This window comes from Artemia franciscana, chromosome 13, assembly GCF_032884065.1.
Source record: "Artemia franciscana chromosome 13, ASM3288406v1, whole genome shotgun sequence".
Taxonomy (NCBI): domain Eukaryota; kingdom Metazoa; phylum Arthropoda; class Branchiopoda; order Anostraca; family Artemiidae; genus Artemia; species Artemia franciscana.
Window position 1 is genome coordinate 45,392,183 of NC_088875.1, and position 7,997 is coordinate 45,400,179.

A 7,997-nucleotide genomic window follows, 5' to 3' on the forward strand; every position below is an offset into this window, starting at 1 on the left:
TTAAAAAGGGCACTAGAACTTTTCATTTACGTTAGAATGAGCCCTCTTGCGACATTCTAGGACTACTTGGTCGATACGATGACCCCTGGGAAAAAAAAAACAACAAACAAATAAACACGCACCCGTGATTTGTCTTCTGGCAAAAAATGTAAAATTCCACATTTTTGTAGATATGAGCTTGAAACTTCTACAGTAGGGTTCTCTGATACGCTGAATCTGATGGTGTCAAGATCCTACGACTTTTAGGGGGTGTTTCCCCCTACTTTCCTAAATAAGGCAAATTTTCTCAGGCTCGTAACTTTTGATGGCTAAGACTAAACTTGATGAAACTTATATATTTAAAATCAGCATTAAAATGCGATTCTTTTGATGTAGCTATTGATATCAAAATTCAATTTTTTAGAGTTTTGGTTACTATTGAGCCGGATCGCTCCTTACTACAGTTCGTTACCACGAACTGTTTGAAAAATTCTGTTTTTAGAGTTTCGGTTATGTTGGACCGAATATCTCCTTACTTACAGTTCGTCACCACAAGCTTTGTGATAATGCATCGGTTCATCGAGTTAGTCCCTTTGGCTACTGAGAGAGTGGATTCATTTCTCAAGAAATTGTTGAACTCAAAAAGATTGAATTCAACAAAATTCCAACTCAATCTTTTTGAAGGGTCCTTATTTGCAGGAATCAATCTTTATTTTTAAGGATTATGGGTTTTTATGAAGCATTGTAGCATTTGAACAGCTTATGCAGTCCCTGACTGAGGAGGACAGACGTAAGAAATTCAGAGTTTAGTATCAATCTAGCGTATCGACCCGTGGAACAGCAATAAGCCATAAAAAAACACAATAAAGCCATAAAAACAGCAATAAGCCATAATAAGCCATAATAAAGTGCGGTATAGGTTGAATGAAAAAAATCGGGCCTACACACGTGGTATGGGCCAAATTCACATTTTGTCACAGAAGACCTAATTTAATGTTACTCAGTAATTTAATGTTTCTTAATTGTAGCAGCCAATTTTTTTTCTTATTGGCTTCATTTACTTCAAGATTTATGCCTCCAAAATTACCAATTCACTACAGCACGAAACCTCCTGAGGCCTTTATCGCTGCGCAAGCTCCCCTCCATCGCTATCTTTTCAAGTCTTCGTTCCTTACCCCATTCCTCGAAATTCCAACTTCCTCATGACGTGATTGTGACCTGATCATCAAATCCTTCCTCAACACCTCTTCCCACCCCGTTCAGGGACGACCTGCTTTTTGCTTGGCCCATACACTTTTCAAACTCTAGCAAAGGTTCCAAGAAAAAAATTTCTCTCTCCATGAGTAGTGCCATTATAAAGTGACCCTATTTACCAAATTTTCATTCCAGGTTCTTAATAAAATCTACTTACTTAGGTGTCAGTCATCCTCATGGGACGTTTAGGGGCCACAACTCCTGTCCATTCAGGCACAAAGACTTGGTATACCGCTCTATTTGGTGCGGTGCTCAATAACCAGGGTATATTAACGTTCTTTAAAGTTATTCATCCATTGTTATTGAGGCCCTTATCGTGGACGACGGTCATGGAGAGATCGTTCAAGTGCAATTTTCGAGAGACGGATCGGCATCATTTATTCGACGTGACCGAGCCAGCGCAATTGTTGGTTCGATGAAGAATGGTTTCGATGGGCTGGAGCCTTCGGCATACTTCCGTATTATATTGATTCTCGCAGTGTGTTTGATTCTCGCATTGCAACCCAGAAACATGCATACAGTATATAGTACGCGGTTCCATAAAAATGTTAAAAAACCTCAAGAAATCCCGAAGAAAATGTCCTAGAGAAGATTTCTATAATCATGGAGCGAAAGCTCGATATACGTCACAAAACACCTTTTACTACTTACACTTTATTACTCTGTAGAGACCCAAAATGCCTTTAATTAGCAACTAAGAGGCGTCAACCATTGACTCCGTGTTTGTGTAGAAAAATTTGTAAAACTACAACGAATCTAATTTCAAGTTTATTATAAGAAAATTTTATACATAAAAATCGTCCGATGACCTTAGATGTTAATAACACGAGACAATTTTTGAATACGGTTAAGCAGATGGTCACCTTGTTTGATAGTGGATTGATACTGCCAATTCTTTGTGTCGGGTCGATTCGTTTCAACAATACCTCCAACCCGGTCGATGCGTGCATGTAAGCGACCGACAGCAATGAATCTAGCCAGCTCTCTAAAAAGGAAAAAAGGAAGAAAAACAACTAAGAATCGATCTAAAGACCTATTCACAAAGACAATTTGCACCAATGTCTAGCTATGAAAATCAGCTGGTTTTAGGCCAAAAGATATCTCAGTTCTAGTCTGCTTCGTGACGACATTTAGCTATTAGCCCGACTCCCTGCCCAGTTTATTTAAATCAGCAAAGACTCTGTCAATTAGAGAGCTTCATCATCAATTCTTAGCTTTATAGGAAACGATTTTCTTATTCTTCTTCTTGTTTAGATTATTAAAGAAATACTTTCACATAATTTCATCTCCATAATCAGATTTCGAGCTCCTGGTTTTGTATATAAAGCTGAGGTCAATCCCACTGAGCCACCGCAGGACTAGGAAAGGAACTGAGCAGTGAATTGAGATTGTCTATTTGAACTAGTTGAAACTAGCCAATCAGATCGATCTTACATTTATCTTTCTTGGGCCAAACATTCTGACTACAAGTATCAGCTAATATATTTTTTTTTATTATTATCTGAATATATATGTTAATAAAACTTCGCAATGAGTATGTTCTAAGCGAAGCTTTTGGAAGCGAGACGGTATCAGATTATACAACATCGAAGGAAAACAGCTTCAAAACTCCTTTTTTTCAGCTTTAGTATCAAATAGCGTTCAAATCTTTAAAATAGCTAACAGTAGCTTGTTTACGAGTACGACGTATAATGCCAGGCAAAGTTAAATATGGCCAAAATACCGTATCTAATGAGCCAAATTACAAACTACAAGTATACTTTAAGAAGAAGTATTTTTAAATTATCACCATGAACTCGAATTAAAAAATCTTCTCCCTTTTAAGATTAAGGTAAATTGTTGTTGCACGAAGGTATTTCGCAATTTGACACATTTCCGGTCTGCGCTACATATCTATTGAATCATACTTTAAAAGAAGAGGCTTTTAAAGACACCGTAGAAGAAGAAGCTTAAGAAATACAAAAAACAGAAACAATCCAGATATACATAGATGTTCCGACATATATAAAGAGGTTAGGTTAGAGGTTATTTAGACTCCAACACGAGTCAAGGTCAGGGTTGCCACTTAACTTTGGCACTATCTTACCGACAAAAAAGGTATTGCAAGATTAGAAACAGTTCTGCCTTTAGGAATTTTACGAGAAATAGCTTTAGAAAAAAAATCTGAACATATACAGTGCGCTAACAAGAGTTGTTTCTCAATTATTCTGCTAAGCATTGTCTCCTGTCGTTAATCAGAGTAAGCTGCAAGCTTGCGTTTTGTGCCTCTTTTTTTAAAGCAGTGGTAAAAGCCAAGAAACCTCCCAGAGGAAAGGGAATTGTGTTCCCTTTTCATAGCCAGGGAAACAGTCACTGGTCATGCCAATCCTTTCATAGCAAAAAACGGTTTCGGCCCTGCTTGAGTGTGTTCCCAGAGGTTCACTTTTCTGCTCTTTTATTGGCACAAGAGTATGTACGCTAATAATGTTTTACTCCTCTCTATTACCTTCACTCTTTTATCATGCATAGTCAATTCTTGAACAAAAATTTTTAATCCGTATTGTGATGCAAACATACTAAAGTATTTTGTCTCTTCTTCTTAGTGGCGGAAACTTAGGGAGACTTGTAGGTCTAACATTTTCTCAAAATATTCTGCCCGTCTCTATTTAACACAATATCACAAATAAAGGAATTTGTTCTATCACAAATTGTGTCTTGTAAGCAAAAATCGCAAAGCTCTTATTCATCAGGGATGAGGAAGTTACATAAACGTAACTTTGGTATAAATGTCATTTAAATATATGTAACTACTACTACTACTACTACTACTACTACTACTACTACTACTACTACCTACTACTACTACTACTACTACTACTACTACTACTACTACTACCACTACTACTACTACTACTACTACTACTACTACTACTACTACTACTACTACTACTACTACTACTACTACTACTACTACTACTACTACTACTACTACTACTACTACTACTACTACTACTACTACTACTACTACTACTACTACTACTACTACTACTACTACTACTACTACTACTACTACTACTAACAACCAAAGTCACATAACATTTATACAACTAATAATCATACTAAAGTTACATAAATTTAATTTTGGTAAAAATGTCATTTATAACAAACGTCATTTATATAAATGTAACTACTACTACTTTTACTAATATTAACAACTCAGGCTAACACAGCTACGCACGCTCCTCCTCCATCCCAATCCATTCAAAGCCTCCTTCTTTACATCCTCCCAGTCCCATTTCCTTCAAATCTTTCTTTATGACATCCTTCGCCCCAATCGTGGGGGACCTGCCTTCCATTTAGCCCAAGTGGAAAAGGACAATCTTTGGCAATCTACCACCCTTCATCCGCAGAAATGTAGCTTGTTGGTCCTAATTATTTTATTCAGAAGGTCCTTGTCAATGACTTGTTTAAAAGAACATTTTCTGACTAAGGAATTGACTAAGAATGATATTACTTAAAACGCAAGTCACCCACCCTCTCTGCCCTGTATACGGGGACAATATTAAAACAATTTTTATTTTCCCAATAAGAGAGAGAGAGAGAGAGAGAGAGAGAGAGAGAGAGAGAGAGAGAGAGAGAGGAAAGAGAGAGAGAGAGAGAGAGAGAGAGAGAGAGAGAGAGAGAGAGAGAGAGAGAGAGAGAGAGAGAGAGAGAGAGAGGGGGGGGGGAGGGGGGGGAGGGAGAGAGGGAGGGAGAGAGGGAGGGAGAGAGGGAGGGAGAGAGGGAGGGAGGAGAGGGAGGGAGGGAGGGAGAGAGAGAGGAGAGAGAGAGAGAGAGAGAGAGAGAGAGAGAGAGAGAGAGAGAGAGAGAGAGAGAGAGAGAGAGAGAGAGAGAGAAAGGAAAAAAGCATAGACGTCAGATTCTGCAGAATTTTGCCATTAACCAGGACTCACACTGAATTTTCAAATTTAGAAATAATGGTCGCCATTTCACAAATTTGGCGAATAATGGCAAAATTACAATCATCATTTGTTTTTCTTTAACCATATAATAGCAGAACAGGTAATGGTCTAAACTCTCGAAATTACAAACAAGATTTCAAAATTTAACGATTTCATGTTATTGGGTAAAGCTTGCCATGATATTTTGCCAAACGCACCCCTATTTTTTATGACTACTCACAAAACAGAGGGGCAAAATCACCCTGTCTTTAACCTGCTCTAAGGACACCATTTCATAAAAAAAAGCGAAAAAATTAGAAAACCACTCTTACTATTCTTTAACATTCTCGATGTTCAGATAACTTATCATTCTTTCCTAGATCGTACAATAGCAGAACAGGCAGTATTCTAAAATCTTGAAAATACACCATTGTAATGGCTACATACGAAATAATCTAAATAAAAAAAGATAACAATTCATACTAGTATCTTTTAAGATAACGTATAAACTTCAAATTTAAGGAAAATTTAAGATGCCGGTAATAGCCGATCTTCATTCGTCCTAAATCGCTGTTATTGGAAATACTACTAACACCACCAAAAAAAAATAGCTAAGAATGATCACTAAAATAGACCTCAACACCGCGCTGATTTATCGGCACCACGCCATCAATGAAAGACGCAACGGCAAATGTTAGCTGATTCTCTTTGTACTACACTATCGTAATTTTTTTTTTTTTTTTTGAAAATATACTTAGCATCTTTATTTAGAAAGGGGTCCTTATATATGCGTTTTTTTTTGTATTGTTTTTTCATTTGCCTTCCTGAGTTTTCTGTCTCGTTACGGTTTACTTTAAAAGGTTGATTTTTTTCTCTTATTTTATATTTTTTTTTTCCTTTTTTTATTGAGCCCTTAAGACGACTTGGGCGGAGTTACTTACCGAAATATCTGCTTTGTCTTTTCTTTTCACTTCTTTTTCACTGGCTGAAAATCACCCCCCACTGCATGGATTCCAAATTATTTCTATATTTTTCCCAATTTGTTTTCTTTTTGTCAGAGGACTAGCGGAAGTTCTAGAGTCTATTTCTTTGAAGGACGAAAGCAAATGAAAAGGAAGGAAGGGGGCAAATAAAAAGGAGAAGGGGATTAAAACAAAGGTTTAAAACTCACCTATCAATAAACTCAGTGGTGACATCGAACGCTCTAGCCATATAATCCAAGGTCAAACTTCTATAGGAATCAAGGAGCTGATTATACGCAATAATGCGCATTTCCTTCACATAATATCTGAAATGTGGTGAAAAATATCGGTCATGCTTGATTTCTTGCTCGATGCGCGCTTAAAACGAGAAGAAGTATGCGAATAAGAGCAAAGGGCCTAACCTAGCTAACCTATTTCTAACCTAGGCTATCATTTCTTCATTAAATCTCTTATTTTTCTTAAACTCAGCGAATAAAGGGTACTTGGTAACTTCCTAGAGGTCATCTTCACCCCCTCTCTTACCCCAAAAACTAAAAAAAGTAATTTTTCTTTCTTGCTCAATTTTTTTATTTAATTATTTTCAATGTATCTCTCGTAATCTTATTTTCACTTCCTTTCCCTTTGCTCATTTCAATTTGCTCCCATTTTTGTTTTCTTTGTCCATATCTTAGACAAAACATTGCCATTGATCCACCTTAAAAAACACAAGGTTCTCAAATAAGAACACTCGTTATTCAACTACTAATAATCCATTCCAACTTCTATAATCTTTTATTAGTTCGTGTGCACGTTTTTATTTTCACAAGATAGAATAAAATATTTGCAAATAACAGTTCAAATAGAATATATCTTTTATTAGACAGTGAAAAATAATGACAAAAACTCATATTTAGACAATGACACTGACAAGTGAAAAGATGACAACAATATTTCAACCACATATATATGGACCGTCATTAGCAGACATACTAAAGTAATACAGTTAAAACCAATGATGTTTATGCAAAGTTTTGAAAGGAATACCGTTTATACCAAATATCAAAATTATACCAAGTTTGTATACCAATTATATATTTTAACTTTATACCAATTTATATCAAATTTTGGCATAAATTTCATTGGTTTTGATTGTATTACTTTGGTATATCTGCTAACGACGGTCGCTGTATGTGTGATCGAAATATTCAAAGGTTTTTGTCATTGTTTTTCACTGTCAAATAAGAGGTTTTATTCTAATTTGAACTGTTATTTGTATGTCATAGAAAAGCAGTGTGGTTTTCTAAAATACCTAAAATTGAACATTTATAACGCTTAGTATAATCAATGATTTTGTCAATTTAATTCAGTGACTAAAGGGTTCTTGCTAACTTCCGAGAGGTGATTTGCATCCTCTTTTACCCCGGGAATGAAACAAATCATTTATTATTTCTTGCTCAATTTGTGTTTATTTCTACGCAACGTTTCACTCTTATATATGTTTAACATATAAATAAAATGCTTCACTCTGATTTTTAATTTTCTTTTCATTTCCTTTCCCCAAGCCTTAGATATGGTGTTGCTAATGGTTCTACTAAGAAGGCAAAAAACTTAATTCTACTATAAAAACAAAAAATAAAGATTACTATAATCGATGATTCTGTTTTTTTGACGACAAAAGTAAAAAATAAAACTTGAGAACCTAAATCAATCATCATCTAAAATATGTATCGTTGTTCCATTAAGACAAATGTTTTCTGATCAAAATATCGCACTTAAATGTTCATAAGTGTAAACATTTCTTAACATTAGTGTAAGATTATTCCTTAACTTTTCATCGGAAAGTAAAATAGACTGGCAGGGTCGGATGCAGAATTAATGTGCC

General features: G+C 35.7%; 1 long non-coding RNA gene across 1 annotated transcript; it reads right to left on the reverse strand.

Annotated features, from left to right (window-relative positions):
- Positions 1 to 1,988: 1,988 nt before the first annotated feature.
- Positions 1,989 to 6,903, reverse strand: LOC136034993 (uncharacterized). The gene is made up of 2 exons (XR_010619311.1): positions 6,325 to 6,903; positions 1,989 to 2,218 (listed from the first exon to the last, which is right to left on the reverse strand). It is a non-coding gene; the product is annotated as an uncharacterized LOC136034993 (long non-coding RNA).
- Between the last annotated feature and the right edge of the window lie 1,094 nt (positions 6,904 to 7,997).